The 20540-nt window shown below is 39.4% G+C and overlaps 2 long non-coding RNA genes across 2 annotated transcripts; both read left to right on the top strand.

Moving 5' to 3' along the window:
- Positions 1–391: 391 nt before the first annotated feature.
- On the top strand, positions 392–12564 carry LOC138793749 (uncharacterized). The gene is made up of 3 exons (XR_011363333.1): positions 392–457; positions 9209–9276; positions 12399–12564. It is a non-coding gene; the product is annotated as an uncharacterized lncRNA (long non-coding RNA).
- Positions 12565–13737: 1173 nt separating this feature from the next.
- On the top strand, positions 13738–15190 carry LOC138793748 (uncharacterized). Its single transcript, XR_011363332.1, has 3 exons — positions 13738–13839; positions 14307–14381; positions 14917–15190. It is a non-coding gene; the product is annotated as an uncharacterized lncRNA (long non-coding RNA).
- The last annotated feature ends 5350 nt before the right edge of the window (positions 15191–20540 follow it).

Below are 20540 nucleotides of genomic sequence, written 5' to 3'. Positions count from 1 at the left end.
TGCGGCGGCCATCTTGGATCCGATGGCCGCCGCGGGAGGGGGATTAGTGACTGGGGCACTAGGGGGCTGATCTGGGGTCTGATTTTTACTTATTTCATCTCCCCCCACCGTGGATTCACGGTGGGGGGAGATGAAATACAGCGGCGGCACCGGCCCATTAGTGACCGCCGTTTCGGCGGTCACTAAGGAGTTAATGGGGGTCAGCTGTGGGATCGCAGCTGATCCTCATTATCTCCGGTGCTGTACACAGATGAGAACGGGATCGCTGTCCCTGCAGCGATCCCGTTCTCATCACAAAGCCCCGTCAAAGTCGGAACGTATATGTACATTCCTACTGCACGGGGCATGTGCAATAGGAACGTATATATACAGATGGCTGACGTGAAGGGGTTAAGAAGGAGCGCAGAGAGCAGAAGAAAAAGCGTTGAGCTCTGAAGAGGGAGAGGAGGCTGGCTATGTAAGTAAAGAGATGCAATACACACAGACACATTATAGATCACACCACCATATAGACGTCTTACTACCCCATTAGAAGATACTGATATAAAACCTGACTGCACACACTATATATCTGCACATACAGGTGCCATCTAGTGGTGCAAATCATGGGGCATACCCTGCTGCACAAAGATGTACCGGATGTGAAACACCTGCTGGAGAGTCGCACAGTGACCCCCCTTCCTTGCTGGGATGGGTGCAGTGCTGGGGAGGGGGTGGGGAGAGCTTTATACTCACCATCCGATGTCCCCATGTGTCCTCTTCGCTGATCCGCAGCACAATGAAGTCACTGTGCTGCGGACCTGCTAATTATATGTGCGCTCAGCCGATCAGCTGATCAGCTGAGCGCACATATGATTCAAAATGTTTCTTTTAATAATGCTATTGCGATAACATAATTAGAAGAAACATTTGATGTTTTAATTAAAGTAAAGTATTGATTATTACAGTTTGCTCTATTACCGGGTATATGAATTAACGGCTTAATAGAGCTTCCTGTAATAATTAATATTTAATTAATAAAACACATTTTCGTTGTAATAAAATTAATTTCGTTGTTCAATAATTTAATTTAAACGAATCCATACTTGTGCAATTAAATATACTGTAAAAAAATAAATATATATATAAATATACATTTATTTATATATATATTTATTTTAACAGTATATTTAATTGCACAATGATGGAATCGTTTTAATTAAATTATTGAACAACGAAAGTGACTTTATTACAATGAAAATATGTTCTATTAATTAAATATATTAACCATTAGAGGCATCGGCATTACTGCATAGGATCGCTAACCCCGTAATGCCGATTCCTCTAATACTGTTTCCCTGCTTTCCCAGATGCATTCCAGAGGTGTTTGCATCACTTTTTAAAGATGTCTTTGATTTTATTTGTTATTGTTATTTTAACCAGATTCGTTACGAACTTTCTCAAAGTTCGGTGACGAACCAAACTTTTTGCAAAGTTCGTAACGAATCTGGTTCGTTACGGTTCGGTTCGCTCATCCCTAGTAATAATGTCTCCTGCTGTACCCTAATATAGTAATAATATCTCTTGCTGTACCCTAATATAGTAATAATGATTCATGCTGTGCCTCCATATAGTAATAATTTCTCCTGCTGTGCCCTCCACATAGTAATAATGTCTCCTGCTGTGCCCTCCATATAGTAATAATGTCTCCTGCTGTTCCTCCATATATTAATAATGCCCCCTGCTATGTCCCCATGAAGTGATAATGTCTCCTGTTGTACTCCATATAGTAATAATGCCCCCGGCTGTGCCCTCCATATAGTAATAATGCCTCCTGCTGTGCCCTCCATATAATAATAATCCTCCCCCTGTACCCTTCATATAGCAATAATGTCTCCTGCTGTGCCCCATATAGTAATAATGTCCCCTGATGTGCCTTCATATAGTAATAATGTCCCCTGCTGTACCCCCATATAGTAATAATGCCCCCTGCTGTACCCTCCATATAGTAATACTGTACCCTGCTGTGCCCCAACATAGTAATAATGCTCCCATAGTAATACTCCCTTTCCTGCTGTACCCCCATAGTAATGCTCCCTTCCCTGCTGTGCCCCCATAGTAATCTCCCCTTCCCTCCTGTGCCCCCCCTGGCAATGCTTCCTGCCCTCCTGTACCCCATAGCAATGCCCCCTGCCCTCCTGTCCCCTCATAGCAATACCCCCTGCCCTGCTGTGGCTACCGAGTAATGACCCTTGACCTGCTGTGGCTACATAGTAATCACGAATCACAAATAGAACCCCCCCTTCCCGTGCCCCAACACAAACAAAAACAACTTCATACACACCTCATTGGGGTCATCTGAGCCAGCCATGGGAAGATCACATCCAGGCCAGGTGCTGCAGAGTGCGGTCGGACCTGGACGTGATTGAGAGAATGTGAAGCGGGGAGATGGAGGGGAAGGGGGGATGATGGGAGAGAGGGGGTGAAGCAGAGAGAGAGGTGGGGGTGGATTAAGGGCCGTGGTGCAATCAATTACTCAGTGCCGCATAGCAACCCCCGCCACCTCCCCATCTCGAGTTGAGTTGGGTCCGGAGGGGGTTGGATATTGCTATCGGCGCTAACTGTCAGTGTCCCTCGCGGTTCCCTAGAGATGTCCCTGACTCTCTCCTTCTTTCCCTCCAGCAGCATCGGTAGACCCCAACAGACCGCTCGCTGTTGAGAGCAGCAGCAATGATAGGTGCCGGGACATTGCTGAGTGATAGCAATGTCCCTGCACCAAAAGGAAAAGTTTGTTTTTTCTCCCACCTCCCAAGTACCCCCTCAACCTGCGGCACGTACCCCCTGGGGTACAAGTATTGCAGGTTGAGAAACCCTGCTCTAAATCATCCGGAATAAAATCATAGTATACATTTATTGAAGGCACACTAAAGAAAGGATAAAAGTAGTGTATCCAAAAGATAGGTCTAAAAGATAGATATATATTTTTTACATTGATGCATATAAAAAAAAAGTATATAGTGACACATATTTCCACTGAGGAAGGGGTAAACCTATAGACCCTGAAACGCGTATGTCTATTTGAATGTCCTGAGTTTTAGGGGTATTGCACCAAACTGAATCTACACAAAACAGCTTCAATCAGGGCCCTGCATTACATCCTCTGCACTTTAAACGCTTCATAAAGCTGGGTTCACACTATGTATATTTGAGGCTGTATTTGTGAGGCTGTATAGCAACCAAAACCAGGAGTGGATTGAAAACACAGAAAGGCTCTGTTCACATAATGTTGTAATTGAGTGGATGGCCGCCATTTAATGGCAAATATTTGCTGTTATTTTAAAACAACGGCTGTGGTATTGAAATAATGGCCGGCCGTTATTTACTGTTATATGGCGGCCATCCACTCAATTTCAACATTGTGTGAACAGATCCTTTCTGTGTTTTCAATCCACTCCTGGTTTTGGTTGCTATGAGGACCTGACATGAGGACCAAATACTGCCTGAAATATACATAGTGTGAACCCAGCCTTAAAGTGCATCATTGCTCCAGCCACAGCTGCTACCTTCACTTTACATTGACTGAGCGGCATTCCAGAGTGAGGCTGTGCATTACGCTTGAGTGGGAATCACCTCCACAAGGACACTCTGTGGATCTGAAGTGCAGGAACGCCAATAGAGATTGCTCCTGGGGACGTTACATTGCCAGCTTTGGTGAGAGGTACCTGTGGTACCAATTGTCATTTGTTTCTGCACCTGCTATTTTGCTCTAACACCACTGGATATATGAGCAGATATCCACAGCTCCCCATTTACTACAGCTCCTTATTAGTGGCACTTCTACAGAGTACACTCTGAGCAGTGACCATGCCCGCTGATACTCTTTGAACAGTGACTAAGCTTTCTGGCACTTGTAGTACTACAAAAAGAATATTTTAATTTTAATTTAATTTTATTTTTTTTGCTATATGCCGTTAGGGCCCTGCGGCAACCAACATTCAGGACAATTTTATATATATGCATCAATGTAAAAATATATATCTATGTTTTAGACCTATGTTTTGGATACACTACTTTTATCCTTTCTTTTGTGTACCTATAATAAATGTATACTATGATTTTATTCAGGATGATTTAGAGGACTAGATATCTGTTTTTATCACCTATATTTCTCTTTACTGATTAGAGACAGATACAGGAACGTGTGTTTTTATTTTTTCTTGCTAACCTGTTTTTATTTTTCAAAATCTTATTTGCAGTACATTATTAGGGGGGGCTGCCATCTTGCCTTAGCTGTTTTTAATAGCACTTAGTGACCTGATATACAGCAAGCTGCCAAGGACGTGGCCATGGCCCACATCATGGCTGCGGCAGCCCATGCTCCTGTTCTTCCTTTCCGGTACTTAACGTCCTGGTGCAGCTATGGGAGTTCAGAGGGGGGTCGCGCGGCGGCAATATAGTTTGATCAAATTATATACCAACATCCTAACGTTGGTTTTTAAAAATAGCCTAGCGGCATTAGTATCAGCCATAGGTGTGATATGCAGCAGCTCCGTTCTCTCCATGTCGCATTTTATATTTCTCCCTTTTCTGAGCAGTTGGCACTCCCCTTCATAAGACCCACATGACCCAAATTAGCAGGATATACCTGTGCTCACATGTCAGTACCTCATGTCTTTCCCATTTTGTCTGCAGCAGTAGTGGTGAGTGCAATACCATATTCATACTTGTGTTCTTTGGGGGCAGCCTTCTCCGCCGGTGGTGCCGGCTGGGTTTTGGTGGGGCACTTTGGATTTGGTCCTGTGACATTGGGGTTGCAGGGCCATTCCATGGCCTCCCTTCCCTGCATGTGCATGCTTTGCGGTGTTGGCAGTGGCTGACCGACACAGTGTGGAGTTAGCGTAGGGACCCGTGTGAACCAGGAGACCGGCATGTGGTACATGTGGCAATATGGTTTGATCAAATTATATACCAACATCCTGGCGTTGGTTTTTAAAAATAGCCTAGCGGCATTAGTATCAGCCATAGGTGTGATGTGCAGCAGCTCCTTTCTCTCCATGTCGCAAAAAATAAGGGCTCATCTGGGTCTTTAGGTGGAAAAATGCAACCGCTATGGCCTTATATACACAAGGAGGAAAAAACGAAAGCGCAAAAATGAAAACTGGCTGTGTCCCCTAGGGGTTAAACAACAGGTATTGTTGATTATACATTCCCTTTAAAGCTTTTGCCATGATCTTGTTGAATCTAGAACAGGCTGAAATTAAAATTGTATATACTTTTCACCTAAGCCTACAGTTGTGCTCAAAAGTTTACATACCCCGGCAGAATTTTTGCTTTCTTGTCCTTTTTTCAGAAAATATGAATGATAACCCAATCTCTTTTTTCCTCAATCATGGTTAGTGGTTGGGTGAAGCTATTTATTGTCAGACTACAGTGTTTTCTCTTTTTAGACCATTATGACAACCAAAAACATCGAAATGACCCTGATCAAAAGTTTACATACCACAGTTCTTATTACCATGTATTGCCCCCTCTAACATCAATGACAGCTTGAAGCCTTTGGTGATAGCAGTGGATAAGGTTCTTTATTTTCTCAGATGGTAAAGCGGCCCATTCTTCCTGGCAAAAGTTACCAGTTCCTGTAAACTCCTGGGCTGTCTTACATAAACTGCATGCTTTAAGCGACTCTGTACCCACAATCTCACCCCCCCCCCCCAAACCACTTGTACCTTTGGATAGCTGATTTTAATCCAAGATCTGTCCTGCGGTCCGTTCGGCAGGTGATGCAGTTATTGTCCTACAAAACTACTTTTAAATTTGCTGCCCCGTGCCCAACAGCCAGGGCTTAGAGTATCTGTGCCCTAAATTTGCCCCCCCCCTCCTTCCCCCCCCCCCCGCTCATCATTAGGAATACCACTGGAACATTTTCCCCCGTCTGAACATTGCACAGGTGCCTTAACGATCCAGCCCATGTTCAATATTCACACAGCTGATGAATAGGGGACTATCTGCCTGGAGCATTCCTAATGATGAGAAAGGCAGGGAGGAGGGACAGAGAGGTTGTGCCAGCCTAATGTATACACAATCTAGGCCACGGCCGTTGGGCACAGGACTTCAAGTTTAAAAGTTTTTTTTTTTAGGACAATAACTGCATCATCTGCTGAGCAGACCCCAAGACAGATCTTGGATTGAAAGCAGCTATCGGAAGGTACAAGCAGTTTGGGGGGTCAAATTGTGGGTACAGAGTTACTTTAAGAATTTTAAACTAAAGACACACCCAAAGGGTAATCTATTCACCTGAATAAGAATACTGTTCCAGGGGGCGACATTGCAATGTCGTGCTAAACCCCTTATTTAAAACTGAAAACAATGGCCATTGGTTTAAATATCAAACAACAACCTGGAAAAAAGCAATGTGAACATATAGTTACAATGTTCCTGGCTATGCCCCCCCCCCAAAAAAAGTCTCTTGCTGTTTCCCTATATTGTTTTAGGCTATGTTCACACAGTAAAATAAAATTAAAATGCAGCTTTAGGCCACGCCAAGAGCGAGCCGGTAAGTGCATGTGTGTGGGGGGACTTGGGGGGTATCTGCGGGGGAATGAGGCTAATATGAGGCTATATCATACAACATTTTTTAAGGCAAAATACAGCCATTTTTCTTTGATAACCATGGCCGTAAATTAAGAGTATGAATGCCCATAATATCCAAAGTACATCAATAGCCATGAACATAATATAGAAACATTCTAGACTACAAAGTACACTTCATCCATTTTCTTACCTTTATAGAACAGTGTTGTCTGGCTTAAGACCAATTATCTTTAGTTTTTGTGGTGCCATAATTTTGACGTCCGTTATTTTGAGTGAAAAATAACTGATGTCATTTAGCTGTCTGGCCTCCCCTTAGTGCAATGACTGGTGTTTGTACATTATTATACTTTGCGGTTACTAATTGGCCTTTGGCTGTAGCTTAATTAAAAAGTCCATTGAATTAAGTAGTAAAAAAAGGAAAAAGAACAGTGACAAAAGAAAAACTGTGTGTGAACTACTAGCAAAAACCGTCCGCTGTATGCAATACACGTCCTAAAATAATGATCATGTTCATTATTTTGACGCCCGCGCCAAAAACGCCTGTTATTTAATGCATTGTGTGCATTGGACGCCCGTCTTCCTATTGACTTCAATGCATTGCCATTGCAGTCAGTTAAATTGCGGAAAAAACTGACGTTTTTTTTTAATATCAAAATCAACCGCCTTTTCATTAATTTTGATGTTTTGTGAACATAAGAAGAAAAAAAGTAACAGCTTCTTTTTGGATTACGGAACATGTAACTTTGCTTCACCTTATTATTAGTTATATCTTAATGATTTTGAAAGTCTTTTTTTGACAAACAGGAGTGCTTTGGTTATTGCATAACTGTTTTGTGAACATAGTACATAGTCTGTACAAATAGTTCAGCTCATGTATGTATTAGAGGGAAAAGTTATAAAGATAGTAAAAATTATATTTAGTCACTGAGTCCACTGTACTCCTGCACGTGATCTACTAAGCGTTATTGTAATGAGTCCCAGCATGCAATGCAGCTACAGGGGCCCGACAGGCAAAGTAAAACACATCTTTAAATAAGGTACAAAATTCATGTCAATTACCCATTTATACATATCCTTACATTGGTATCGTTAAACATTTATCTGAACTCTAATTTTATTTTCTGCCATAAAATTACAGATATATTCTATAGATCCAAAATTAAATTAATAAACAGCTATCGATACAATAATAATCTTAGCATTGCTGGTTACATTTTAGGTATAAAAACATATTTCCTAGTAGTATCAGAATGTCCTGTAGTGAATTTCCTAAACAAGTTCTTGGGAGGAAATAATCTGACTGTGCCTGAAATGAGCCCAGCACTATTATAGACATTCACTGAACACATGAAGGTTTTATGAATCATGGTGTGTGTATATTGCAGTCAGCTGGTGGCATGTTACTTTAACACCATGTGGATTCTTTAATTTTTATTTTATGGACATCTTGTTCCTGCATGCTACACCTAATTCTCATTTTAAATGGAACAAATTGTATTTAAGAGCAGTCACAATTTTAATGTTCACATTGTTTACTATATAACTACATGAGACATTAAGGTGGGAATCTAGTGGCTGTGCCAATTGTAACATAAATTGAAACAGCAAACTATATAGAGAAGAACCAGCACTTATTTGTTAAATCATGCCTTTATTCCACCAGAAGAACTTACCGAATCATAGCAGTGCCAGATACACACAGCATGGTGGCTCAGTGGTTAGAACTGTTGCATGGGTTCCCATCCCACCAATGACAACCTTTACAAGATGTTTGTATGTTCTCTCAGGGCACATTCACACTACAGAATTCTCGTGTATAACATCCCCCAGATTCCACCACTCACCCCCGTGCAGTACCGCTTCACCCTCCGCTTCTGCCATAGACTCCATTTTATGCTCAGACAGACTCTGCCACCCGCCCAAAGAATTGACAAAAGTTGTTAGGAGGAAAGTATACCACCTACTCCATCCAGGTTAATCTTAGGTCTGGAAGGCTAAAAAAAAATCATAGACCACCATTAGACAGAGCAGCAGTGGAGGAGTATCAGACTGTTGAAGCCATGTGAGAGCCAATAGGGTAAGAACATTTGAAAGAGGTAAGTCATAGTTCGGTTCGGTTCAGCAAATTCACCAAACTTTAATGTTGGCTAAGCGGACTGTCACTCTTGTCTCTAGAGTGACAGCTTGCTCAGCCAATCACAGGTAACAGTGCTGTCCGGTCACAGACAGCCTGTGATTTAGCCAATCGCAAGCTAACTGGGAAAGGACAGTAATGCAGCCTGTGATAGGCTGAGTGGGCTGTCACTCTAGAGACAAGAGTGACAGCCTGCTCAAGCAGTCAAAGGCTAAGGAGATTTCCTGTCCCAGTCATCCTGTGATTGGCTGAACAGGCCCTCACCGGAGACGATGACGGGACTGGAAAGCCACAAGAAGACGCTGAGGGAGCGCGTATGGGTGATGCTCGGTTGATCTTCCCAAACCTGTCCGAACTTTGCAACTTTGGGTCAGAACTTTTTCAAAATTTCTGAACAATACTGGGTTAGGGAGGCTTAGCTCGCTCATCTCTGGTTTGTACACTATATAAATCAAGATTATTATTGTTAGTTTTATGTTTTTTTTTTTTTTTTTACATTTACAGAGAGTTGGAGACTGTACGGTTCAAGACAGGAGATGTCCAGCAAATGTTAATCACACTTTTAGTGACAGGTAAGAGGTTGAAGTTAGCAGTAGGGAGAAATGACAGATGACTCAGTGAATTATGTGACTTTTGTGTTACACAGTAGAATGAAACAGCTTAAGGTCATTCAAGAAAGTGAATTGTTCCTTCAGGTTGTTTTGAATTCCTAAATATATAATGGTTATTACATAAACTCTGAAAATAATCTAAATTCAGACATTCAACTACAGTATGAATATATTTTCTAATTTCTTTCAAGAATAACTACAATGTCCAGTAAAAGTTAATTTTTTTTTGTAGAATTCAAATAATTTCCTTTTGGCCAATTTAGTATCAAAGTTTGATAAACTTTGTATAGATACTTGAATAACAGATACCATATGTTTGTTTCAAAACACTATGGCAAGAGACTATCGTAGGAACACAGTAAAAATAATCTTGCATATTAAGGAAAATTGACATGGACAAGCAGAATATTTAAAGAGGTTTTCCCAGAAAAAAAAATCTATTATTAAACTATCCAAGCTCCTTAATAGCTGCAAGCCCCCCCAATACCCCCTTTCTCTCCCCCCTATCCTACTTGATTGACCCCTGTAAGCTACAGTATGTACTGATATAAAAAAGGTACTATGAGTCTCCTCATCCTAACGGCTATGTAACAGTATCAGAAATTTGGATTTTGAATTGCAGAGGACAGATTCCATTTAGGTTTTACATTTTTAAAAAGTACAAAAAAATATAACATAAACTAACGTCTATAAAACTGGGTATCACAGTAATAATATTGATGATAATAAGATAACTTGTCAGTTTTACCGCATAACAAATAGTGTAAAAACAAATCCGCCCCTTACATATCTGAAACTTCTTTTTAAAATTTTACTCCATAAATAATTTTCTGTGTTTGACATTTAATAGCAAAATGAAGGTTACCGTTAAAAAGTGCAATTAATCCCATCAAAAACAAATCTTTATATGGCACCAAGTTATAAAATATAACAGTTATATGGAAGCACCTGCAAAAAAGGTCAATGATAGCCAAGAGCTGTACTTGGCTATATTTGACACTCCAAGCCAAGATGAAAGGATGTACACTGGATGTACAATAGACTCTGGTGAAAACTTTCAATCACATCTTAATGTAAAATATCTAAACAGTGATAAGTTTCTGTACTTTATATCAGATTCAATTTAACATCCTTTGATAAATCTGGGTCCATATCTCTATCCATCTCTTTCTTTATTTCTATAATATACTAATGTCAGGAATGTGCAGTAGCCTGGTGTGAACTGGGCCTGTTTTTACTTTTGTGTGACACACCCGCTTGCTTCTCAGCTTCCGGCAATGCAGGAGTTACACTGAGCTCTGCTAGACTTGATTGCTACAGCTGAGCAAGTCTTTTGATAGACGTATTCCTCTGCCTGTCTGGAATCTTGAGAATCAGAGCACCGGCCCAATGGAGATCTGGACCGGGCTCTTGATCCTTATAAAAGAAAGCTGACTTCCCTTTATTGTGTTTGTCTGTCTGTCTTGTTCTGTGTTGCACTTATTCAGTATAGGGAACGTCTTCGTGGTTGTCCGCGGCTGCCTATGGCCGATTGAGGCAAGTAGGTAGGGACAGCGGGTGGGTTCAGAGTCAGGGCCCACTGTAGCATCTTGTCCCTACCTCCCCTGTCCTGACAACTAACAGATTTCATGTAAGCACAATGCATGAGCACATGAATTTGGGCCAAGTTGGAAATGGTGTAGGCAGCTCCTTGTCTAACACCAGAGAATAGCCAAGCTGAGGACAAACTAATGACACTATCTGATGATATATATGGTAGAAATCCGAGTACCAAATTGGATAGTTATTTATTTAAAAAAAAAAAAAAATCTTTACAGAAAATTCTGTGGTCGACATTTAGACCTTATTATTTTTTAAATTAGTTTTACATAAAAAAATGACATAATAAATCATCATAAAACATATCACAATATAATCCCCTATCCCCCTTTTCCCCGGGTCAGCAGCGTGAGAGAAAAAAAAAAACGCCATTTTTTCCAATTTTTATTTTTATTTTTGTTTTAATGATTAAATAATATTAAAATTTTCAGGAGAATATTTAACAGCTTAAGGCTATGTTCCCACTGCGTATGTATCCGTCCGCAGTTCTTACGCGGCCGTACATGTGCAGCTGAAACTACGGCCGTGGGAAAAATCGACATGTGCCGGATGCGTACACACCGCGAACATACGCCCGTAGTACAGTTATGATTCCCTAGCTTGTTTCGAAGCGATCTGAGGCAAATCTTTTACTTGGAAATCTTCGCCCAGCCCCGTAAACCACACAGAACCTTTTGGATCGAAAAATCAAGTTCAATTTGGCTGAAATAAGTACTTCGTACGGGATCGCATGGAAATCCACGGCCGTCAGTTTCAACATTTCCGTCCTCAAACAATGGTGTTGTTCATTTTTCACGGCACTGTATACGATCCGGCCTTAAGCTCATACGTAGTGTACATTGTGCGGGCATATGTCGTATACTTTCAAGCGAACGCATCAACCTCAAAACTACATGCGTATATTCGCGGTTCGCACTACGGACGGATTCATACGCAGTGTGAACATAGCCTAAAAAGTTAACAATACTATTTTAATACAATAATTTGATTAAATTTTACTGTATCTTTTTAGCTGTCAACAAAATAATTTAAGTGATAGAAAAATGTATATATAAAGATAATACATCAGTAGATCAGTCCCTGATCAAGAAGTTTAATTTTGTCAAGTTTTCAAAAACCATCTTGCTGATCTTGCTGACAGCGCTCCTTTGAGGCCATCTTGTAAATTGCCAAGTATACTTTACACTTAAAAACAATCTGTAACTAACTCAGGTACATCAAAGCATTTAACCTTGCTAAGTGAAGCCAATAAGTTTTAGTTTACATGGAGAAGGTTAACTATGATGGATTCCAGTAAGAAGACATCCATAATGTGGAAAACCTGATGTTAGCATTTATATTATGGAACAGCCTTATATTATCATTTGTACTTAAGTCGACCAGAAAATGTCCTCCTAATTTGTTCAGTTTTAATTAAATGATGAATTACTACCGCAAAAACTCACTAGCTTAACATTTTGCATACACTTTTACTATTTTTTCAGATCATTTACAAGGACAAGTGCTATGTAATAAGTCATTTGGCTGCCATTAAGACAAGCTGTATAGAGAAGATACAGGAGGCTGGCTTTGCATCAATTCTAGAGAGCATTATATAAAGAGGACCTTTCACTGCGATAAAATGATCTGCTTTAACTGAAAAAATCCCTTTCCCCTAGAAAAACTGTTATATAAATCTAACAAATAAAAAAAGTTAAAAACAGCACATTAAAATTAAATGTTATCGGACATGTTCATAATAAATAAATGACCAGACTCAAAACAGAAGTTATTGTTCACACTGTGTTTTTTTTTCAACTGTTTTATGTTAAAAAAAAAAAAGTGTGAAAAATGAATGCATTTGTGTGCATCCGTTGGGTCCATTTTTCCATTTAAAAAATGGATCGAAACACATCCATTTTTTTTTGCATAAAACGGATGAAAAAAATGGACTGCAAAAACGCAGTTTGAATCGTCCTTAGATAGAAGATAACATAATATAGGTTAATAATTGCTATGTATATCTTGTGAATAGTGCTCTTTTAGTCAGAGCCCAGAGATTTCACAATAGCATGCAAAATAGCAAAAGTCCATCCCATAATTAAAGTTTATTTCACCTTCTTTTTATTATTATTTCAATAAAAAAAAACATAAAACATATTTAATATAATTGTATATGTAGTTGCCCAAACTATTACATTATCTCATCCGTGATTTTGCATGGTTACCAGGGACACCTTGGGTCCACATCACCAACTGGGGGGCTCAGCATGATTGCAGCTGTGTGCAGGGAGAAGCAAGAAGTAGCACTCACTCGTAGATGACACCTTGGCGGTTTTATTGTTCCATGGTGCACTTGGTCGACAAAGGGGGTGTGCATCTAAATTACTTTGACTGACAGGTGTCCCTGCTACCATATGTGTTCTGGTAGAGGATCAGTGGGCCAGTCCAGTGAATCATTAACCTGTTATCTATGCTGGCTATTAGACTTGTTGCAAAAGTGCTGAGCATTATCCTATCTGTTTCCTGTACTGGATCCTGCTTTTGTACTTGCCTGTTTGGTTTTTACCCCGGCCTGTTGATCATCCATTGCATCTAAGTTTTTCTTGTCCTTGATCTATGTTATCATGTTATTTCAAAAAGAGACTGTCTCCGTGGTTGTCCGAAGTCATCTAGGACTGTTGAGGCAAAATGGCAGGGTAAGCTGGTGGGAAAGGATTAGGGTCACTGTATGTGTACTTCCCTGCCCCTTCTCAGGCTATACCCTACCTTGTATTTTATTTCTTCCCAAATTCACCTCCCAAATATGTTTTTTTTCCTTCAGTTTTCAATGCAGAAATTATGGAAAAATCAAGAGTGTAATTACAAAGAACAATTAGTCTGGCAAATAAACCTGCATTTGATTCTGTACATGGACACATCAAATAGAGTTACGGATTTTCAAAGGTAACAAGGAGAGAAAAAAAATAGAATTGGCTGTGTCCTTAAGGGGTTAATATTTGTGGCTTTTTGTTTTTATTTTTTAACCTTTTTTTCATGACTAGGGGGTAAAATTGCTAGTATGATATACTGCAGTACAAATGTACTCTATTGCATTGTACTTTTGACATTTGTGCTCTTCTATTACACATATAACAGGAGTAGCAACGCTGCAAATCTTGAAGGCTTTAATCGGTGAAAGAGAAGTCCATTCCTTTTAACAGCTTAGATACTATGGCCAATAGCAATATTTCTCATCCTTTTGTAGCCATTGCAGGTGGATATAAGCTATTTAAAACAGCTGGCACCCACAACGGATGGTGTGGGCTCATTTTCTGCACCTCCATGCATCCTCCATGCATGTAAATCTACGGTACCCTCTTACATGTGACTTTTGTAATGTTACCATTCCTTTTTTTAAAACTCTACAACAGATTGTTGATGTGGAGGTAGATTGCTGTGAAGAGTAAGAACTGGAAGGCGAATCGGGAAATTTGCAAAACGTTAAGGTAACTATTTAAACCTACTGGCTATGTTCACACAACATCAAAAATAAAGAAAAGGTGGCCAATTTTGATATTTAAAAAAGGTCAGTTCTTGCCGCGATTTAACTGACTGCAATGGCACTGCATTGCAGTCAATGAGAAGACGGACGTCCAATGTACACAATGCATTGAATAATGGCTGTTTTTACTGCGGACGTCAAAATAATGAACATGATTGTTATTTTCGGACGTCTTTTGCAAACAACGGACGTTTTCCATTAGTTGTTAACACACAGTTTTTCTTTTGTCACCGTTCTTTCTGCATTTTTACTATTAAATTCAATGGACTTTTCAATTAAGCCACACAAAGTCCAATTAGTAACCCCAAACTAGAATAATGTACCAGCAGCCGTCATTACACTAAGGGGAGGCCATACAGCTAAATGACATCCGTTACTTTAGACTCAAAATAAAGGACGTCATTTTAAATGGAGCTTAACGTTGTGTAAACATATAATAATTGTATGGCAATAACTGTATTTCTTAAAACTTTTTACAGAACTTCAAGAGTTGTGCAGTTTCTTATATCTACTCTGCTTAGAGATGGTATCTTATAAGGGGACCACTGCATAGTGTATTCCAAATGATCCTGCTGGATGATAAACAAGAAAATGAAATGAATCACTGAACTGGAAACACTGAATAGTGCTGTTGTGGGGGCTGTTTAGCCATTCCTACAGCGGACAAATGCATTTGTTACAGAATGACAGAGAAGGTGAAATATTACCTGAGGATATGACATGTATTGTAAATTCAGAGGAATTTAAACTTCTCTGTTTATATGGAGACAACTTGTGATGGTTGATTTGTTATAATTGATACATATATATATATATATATATATATATATATATATATATATATATATAATATATGGTAGGGACTTAGAAAGACAGCCAGAATGACTATATGTACCATAAATAAATCATTATATATTTATAAAATCCAAAAATTGCCAAAATTGATTTTTTTTAATACCTTTAAGACATATTACACAATTTTACTTATTTACTTACTTTTACGTATAATATACAGATATTTAGGGATAGAAAGAAGTGTACAAATACCATCATGCATAGTCAGTGAGATAAAGCAAATATTTCCTCCTTTTATACTACTATCATTGGTAATATTGGTAAGCTTATGATGGTTATATGCAAGGTGATAATATTTGATCCTTATAAGCAGGTGTATGACTATTGTATTTAGTTCTATAAAGAGAAAAACAGATATGGCTGCACATCCACATGCTATACAATGAGTGACCCAATGGTCCAGCAACACTACTGCTGCTAGACCAAGCCCCCTGGCACTGGGTCACACCACCCCACTGTGATGTGGTGTGTGGTTTTATACACTAAAATAACTACTGTATTTAGGTATACAGTATTAGGCCAGGTTCACACGCTGTGGAATTGCAGCCACCATTTGAATTTAAAATAACGGCAGTAGTTTTTATTCTTCAATATTTTCCATTAAAGTCTATGGAAACAACAGACATTGGTTTACCCAATGTATAAAATAGCAGCTGCTGCTCACAGTGGCAATGAAATTAATGTTCATGTTGTTAATTTTTAGCTGTTATTGCACAAACCACGGATGTTATTTTAAGTTGTTCACACATAGAACTTTTTTCACCATCTTTTGGACCTTTTAATTAAAGACACAACCAAAAGGGCCATTTTTGACGGCTGTTGGAAAATACTAAACCATGGCCGTTTGCTACTCAAAACAACACAGCCTTACTGGGTTCACACTACGTATATTTCAGTCAGTATTGTGGTCCTCATATTGCAACCAAAACCAGGAGTGGATTAAAAACACAGAAAGGATCTGTTCACACAATAGTGAAATTTAGTGGATGGGCGCCATATAACGGTAAATAACTGCCATTATTTCAATATAACAGCCGTTGTTTTAAAATAACAGCAAATATTTGCCATTAAATGGCGGCCATCCACTCAATTTCAACATTGTGTGAACAGATCCTTTCTGTGTTTTTAATCCACTCCTGGTTTTGGTTGCAATATGAGGACCACAATACTGACTGAAATATACGTAGTGTGAACCCAGCATTAACATGTATGAAAATTGTCTTACCTATGTTAATTTGATATATAGATAGATAAATAGGTAATTGTTTTCATTGTGCAATCTTTTCTTTTTTTTTTTTTTACAATCAGTAATTGGCCAGTCACATCAGATGACCTGTTTACCCGAGACATCTGATGTTTGGCTAAAGCCCCTATTACACTGGGTGACAGTGAGGAGCAAACGAACGATGTCAGCGCTCATTTGCTCCTTGTTCCCCTCTCGCTGCCGTCACTATTACACACGTCGACAGCAAACGGATGAGAGCAGGATACCACGGGAAGCCGCCCAGATGATCGCTAGATCATCCGGGCAGCCCATAGAAGATAGCGGCGTTCTACTGCTGCCGCTCCTATTCCATGGAGCAACGGCAGCAGATCGCTGCTATCATAGTCGTTTGTCTTTCAACATGTTGTCTTCTATTACACAAGATAATTATGGTCCGGATACGGCCGATAATCGTTTTGTGTAATAGGGACTTTAGTTCTCATAATTTAGCAGACAGGGAAAGATGCTGGAGGAGGGACAGAGCTAGTGTAAAGAATAGTTTAAGTATGTAGGCAGCCCAGTAGCCCGTACAAACCCAAAAGTCCTTTTTAGAAATAGTAATCCCCCCCGCCATCGGACATAAAATATAACAGTATCGCTATACCATTTTACCTCATGCACACCATAGCCTGTTTTATTTTATAGCTGACTGCCACCTGTCCGTCCCACACACAGGAAAGATCTGTAATGTACATCCTGTAACAGACTTTCTGTCCCTGTGTACAGGACGCTCTCAGCCAACTCTATCGCCTTCCCACTATGTGGAGGGGTTACTGTCCAGAAAATGTAGTGGGGAACAGACAGAGTTTGCAAGCCTCCAGTGTAGAAAGTCCAGTACCCAGTACCAGGAAGTCTGTTACAGAATATACACCAGACAGGAGGTTGGGTTAAAAACAATAGAGCAGACATTTTACATCAAAAACAGAAGAAAATCCTTAATAACTACAAAAAGGTACTAAAATAGCTCTACCAATATATGTGTATTTATTATGCAGTTAAAACCAGGTTTTATTGTTGGACAACCCTATTAATCTTATCTAAACAATAGTTTTGATACATACAAATGATGACAACCACATTTTATATTCATAAAAAAATAGATTTAAAAAATAGTTTGCCCTTCAACTTTTTCTCTAACACTTGTTTCATTTCTGAATAGTTCAAATTTAATCATAAGTTCTATAGAAGTCATTTGTACAGGCTGACATCATAATCCATCATATGATATAAAATATTGGAAACAGAGGTTTCATTTTAGCTTCTATATACAGTAGATCCATAAAATGGAAAAAAAAAATGTCATTACAATGATTGAGCCTGAGGTGGGTATTTACTATTGCACAATCCTGGCATTAAAGATCCTGGGGCAGCGGTTGGAGAGGAGCATGGCTCAGGACACTTCCTCTGCAATCATGTATGTTCATTGATAACATCTGCATTTGGAGAATGAATTTTTCAGCATTAGGTCTCCTCATTTCCTGATCCACCTAGCAGTGCTGCTTACCCTTATTCTCCTTTGCCAGGGGCATCACAGCTTAAAGTAGTACCACTTGTTCATTCTCTCTTTTTATTTAATGTAAGATAGAGGAGCACTTTGGTACCTTGTTCCCTTCTTGTGTATGTGAGCATTTACATTTATAACTTTATATATATTACGTTTTAACCATATTCCTGAATATCTTCCTAAGTCTGCAGTGGCATAAAGATTGTGCCACTCCAGGAGAGGAAAGTTGGTTGTCAGCAACAGCAGACCACTAAGGAAAGAAGGCAGGAATGGTTTACTATACAGAGTATACACAGCAGTCATTGAGCTATGTGTACACAGCTTGGTGTTGTCATACAGAAAATAACAAACATCTTATACTTACCTGTCCTCACTTCCCTGGTGTCCTACTGGCGGTGTATCTGGTGTCCCCTGCTGACTGCAGACCCTTTGTCTCGGGAGTGACAGGTTGCTCAGCCAATCACAGGCCACGGTGCTGTCATGTTTCAATCAGCGATTGACGTAGTGGGATGTCACTCTCAAGACTTATTTTCTATATGACTGCCGCTGTTTAGGAAAAAATTGTTAACTCCAGATAATCCCCTTGAACAGGAGCCATAAGTCTTCCTCATTCCCACCCTAGTGATCATGAGATTGCCAGGTGCTAATTGCATTTTAGCAGATCCAGATCAGCTCTGTATTGGGTATTAGGATACTGTATTCTCCCTCTAATACTGAACATTAGCACCAATTACAGGGGAAATCAGCAAGAAAATGTTTTGTAACATTAAAATGCCCCCAAAAGTATTTTATGTCAACAATGTGTAAAATAAAAGTATAAAAATAAAGCAAAATATTTAAATTAAATTCACAGTCGGCACAAACCACAGCTCTTTTCTCCATCCCCTATATATATATATCCAATATATAAAAAAGGACTTTATTGCACCTGAACTGGCTAACATAGTACAAAGATATTTTACTGACTATCCTAAAATGTGTATAACACAATGAATGGGCAATTAAAATACGTTTTATTTCTATGATATTTTTTTTTTTTGGCACATACATAACCAATCTTTGCTGAAATATACATTTTACCACCTCTGAAGAATCTGGCAGCCGTAGACATTTTATATTGGAGCTGTACCAAATTGTTTAAGTGATTGTAATATAGTCTAGACTGTACATGTCTGCCAGAACCATTTACAGTCTTGCAGTGTGTAGCCTTGGGAGAAAAATATGACCCAAGCAATAACAAGTTGGCTCTTTTTATTGATGACTGAGTAACAATAAGACTTTAACCAGAAAAAGAGGAAAAATGTTAGAGTACACATAACACTAGCTTTGACATGTCATTTTAATTTAGTGACTTCAATCTTCCTGAGAGTGGAAGGGAAACTGTACCGAGAGACCTTGGTAAGATCCCTGTAGGTTCTAGAGACAAAATGTCATTTTATAATGTTTACCTAATGCCGTGTCACTAATCTCAATATACAAGACAATCTTCAACAGTAAACACAGGCAAACAGATGGCTCCTGCTGAAAAAATCACAGTCTGCATGTCATTACAGAACTTTATTGGCCATTGCAAGCATAATTTATAGAGCGTTGTAGTAAAGCTCCAAAACAGGTCGAAAGCCAGCACCTTCATAAGTAAAAAGACTCCCGTCATCTCTTTGGTTACCAATGCTGTGCAGTGCAGAGCATCCTGACGCTACTTTTAAACCCCCTGTGACTGTTCTATGGTGCCTTTGATTGACCTCAGTTCATCTTTAGTTTGTCAATCTGATCCTGTCCTGACCTGTGTCCATTTATTACTTGCCTCCCTTCCATTCAGTGTAAGGACTATCACCCAGGTGGGGCCACCGTTTAGGAAGAGATGAGCTGTAGTGAGGGTAGGACTGCATTATCCTTACTTACCAATGACAGGCTTTTACTTTAGAAGGTCCTGGTTTTGGAGTTTTCTGCTCGTCTGGCATTCCATTCATTCACATAGAACGTAACTTTTGCATTAATCACTGCTGTTGTTGCCAATTCCATAATTTATGTAAAAGATACGTTGTGTGAACATGGCCTTATAATGCACCTATAAAACACAAAGCTTTATTAAATTCACATAAAAATGCTTCTTACACTGACATGATTAGAATAGTCATACATAGATAAAAGCTGATAGGTAAACCCCAAAAACGATATTGGAAGCACTGGCTCAATAAATAATCAATAACAGCTAAGAAATTCACAGCTAAAATATGATTAACCCATGATTGTACTGTTGGCTTTACACTTTTTTTCACCTTAAAATAATGATTATTACTTCAATGCTATGTGATTTACATACATATTAACATAGTAAATAAGGTTGAAAGAAGACAAGAGTCCATCAGGTTCAACCTAGGGAAACCCTACTGTGTTGATCCAGGGACGGCAAAACCCCCCACTAGGGAGACGACAACCACCCCACCACAGGGAGAAAACTCCCCCCCCCCCGACTCCAA

This window comes from Dendropsophus ebraccatus, chromosome 5 (genome assembly GCF_027789765.1).
Source record: "Dendropsophus ebraccatus isolate aDenEbr1 chromosome 5, aDenEbr1.pat, whole genome shotgun sequence".
NCBI classification, from domain to species: Eukaryota; Metazoa; Chordata; class Amphibia; order Anura; family Hylidae; genus Dendropsophus; species Dendropsophus ebraccatus.
This window is presented reverse-complemented; position numbering and strand designations above follow the sequence as displayed.